Source organism: Ursus americanus, unplaced genomic scaffold (assembly GCF_024610735.1).
Source record: "Ursus americanus isolate L20-20 unplaced genomic scaffold, mUrsAme1.1.p SCAF_94, whole genome shotgun sequence".
NCBI lineage: Eukaryota > Metazoa > Chordata > Mammalia > Carnivora > Ursidae > Ursus > Ursus americanus.
This window is the reverse complement of record NW_028273676.1, coordinates 43,606-46,170: the sequence shown is the minus strand read 5'-3', so window position 1 is coordinate 46,170 and position 2,565 is coordinate 43,606.

Sequence of the window (2,565 nt, the reverse complement as noted above, 5' to 3'; positions counted from 1 at the left end):
CGTTGGGCTTGAACTCCTGCTAGCAAAACCGCCGGGTTGAGGGAAGGGTTCAGACTGTGCCTGGGCCCTGTGGTCTCTTCCAGGTCAGTGTATGGCATTTCCTTCCCCTTGCCACAGGCACCTGGGAGCATGTCTGCACGTGGAGAAAGACTTTCCCGTGGGAAGCCGGTTTTTGTCAAACGGGTCCCAGTGCTCTGCTCCTCTCTTTTCACTCCTGCTGCCAGAAGCCCAGGGAGGATGGGAGGGCTTAGAAAATGCCTGGGCACTGTGGTTTCTTCCAGAGAAGTGGAGGGCATTGGCTTTACCTTGCCACAACCACTTGGGATAGGGTCTGCACCTCAGGAAAACTGTTTCCGTGGGAAGCCGGCTTTTTGCAAAGGGGTCTCAGGGCCGTGGGCCTCGGGTGTCCCTCCGGCTCCCCAAAGCACAGGGAGGAGGTGAGGGGCTTAGACCATGGCTGGGCAATGTTGTTTCTTACACCTGGGTGTGTGGCATTTTGTTGAGCTGGCTACCCCCACTTGGGATAGGTGTTCCACAGCAAGCACCTATTGTTCGTCGGAAGCCGTTTTGTCCCAGGGGTCTCCGGGCTGTGTTCGTTGGGCTTGAACTCCTGCTAGCAAAACCGCCGGGTTGAGGGAAGGGTTCAGACTGTGCCTGGGCCCTGTGGTCTCTTCCAGGTCAGTGTATGGCATTTCCTTCCCCTTGCCACAGGCACCTGGGAGCATGTCTGCACGTGGAGAAAGACTTTCCCGTGGGAAGCCGGTTTTTGTCAAACGGGTCCCAGTGCTCTGCTCCTCTCTTTTCACTCCTGCTGCCAGAAGCCCAGGGAGGATGGGAGGGCTTAGAACATGGCTGGGCACTGTGGTTTCTTCTAGAGAAGTGGAGGGCATTGGCTTTACCTTGCCACAACCACTTGTGAGAGGGTCTGCACCTCAGGAAAACTGTTTCCGTGGGAAGCCTGCTTTTTGCAAAGGGGTCCCAGGGCCGTGGGCCTCGGGTGTCCCTCTGCCTCCCCAAAGCACAGGGACGAGGTGAGGGGCTTAGACCATGGCTGGGCAATGTTGTTTCTTACACCTGGGTGTGTGGCATTTTGTTGAACTGGCTACCCCCACTTGGGATAGGTGTTCCACAGCAAGCACCTATTGTTCTTCGGAAGCCGTTTTTGCCCCAGGGGTCTCCGGGCTGTGTTCGTTGGGGTTGAACTCCTGCTAGCAAAACCGCCGGGTTGAGGGAAGGGTTCAGACTGTGCCTGGGCCCTGTGGTCTCTTCCAGGTCAGTGTATGGCATTTCCTTCCCCTTGCCACAGGCACCTGGGAGCATGTCTGCACGTGGAGAAAGACTTTCCCGTGGGAAGCCGGTTTTTGTCAAACGGGTCCCAGTGCTCTGCTCCTCTCTTTTCACTCCTGCTGCCAGAAGCCCAGGGAGGATGGGAGGGCTTAGAACATGGCTGGGCACTGTGGTTTCTTCCAGAGAAGTGGAGGGCATTTCCTTTACCTTGCCACAACCACTTGTGAGAGGGTCTGCACCTCAGGAAAACTGTTTCCGTGCGAAGCTGGCTTTTTGCAATGTTGTCGCAGGGCCGTGGGCCTCGGGTGTCCCTCCGGCTCCCCAAAGCACAGGAACGAGGTGAGGGGCTTAGACCATGGCTGGGCAATGTTGTTTCTTACACCTGGGTGTGTGGCATTTTGTTGAGCTGGCTACCCCCACTTGGGATAGGTGTTCCACAGCAAGCACCTATTGTTCTTCGGAAGCCGTTATTGCCCCAGGGGTCTCCGGGCAGTGTTCGTTGGGGTTGAACTCCTGCTACCAAAACCGCCGGGTTGAGGGAAGGGTTCAGACTGTGCCTGGGCCCTGTGGTCTCTTCCAGGTCAGTGTATGGCATTTCCTTCCCCTTGCCACAGGCACCTGGGAGCATGTCTGCACGTGGAGAAAGACTTTCCCGTGGGAAGCCGGTTTTTGTCAAACGGGTCCCAGTGCTCTGCTCCTCTCTTTTCACTCCTGCTGCCAGAAGCCCAGGGAGGATGGGAGGGCTTAGAAAATGCCTGGGCACTGTGGTTTCTTCCAGAGAAGTGGAGGGCATTGGCTTTACCTTGCCACAACCACTTGGGAGAGGGTCTACACCTCAGGAAAACTGTCTCCGTGGGAAGCCGGCTTTTTGCAAAGGGGTCTCAGGGCCGTGGGGCTCGGCTGTCCCTCCGGCTCCCCAAAGCACAGGGACGAGGTGAGGGGCTTAGACCATGCCTGGGCAATGTTGTTTCTTACACCTGGGTGTGTGGCATTTTGTTGAGCTGGCTACCCCCACTTGGGATAGGTGTTCCACAGCAAGCACCTATTGTTCGTCGGAAGCCGTTTTTGCCCCAGGGGTCTCCGGGCTGTGTTCGTTGGGCTTGAACTCCTGCTAGCAAAACCGCCGGGTTGAGGGAAGGGTTCAGACTGTGCCTGGGCCCTGTGGTCTCTTCCAGGTCAGTGTATGGCATTTCCTTCCCCTTGCCACAGGCACCTGGGAGCATGTCTGCACGTGGAGAAAGACTTTCCCGTGGGAAGCTGGTTTTTGTCAAACGGGTC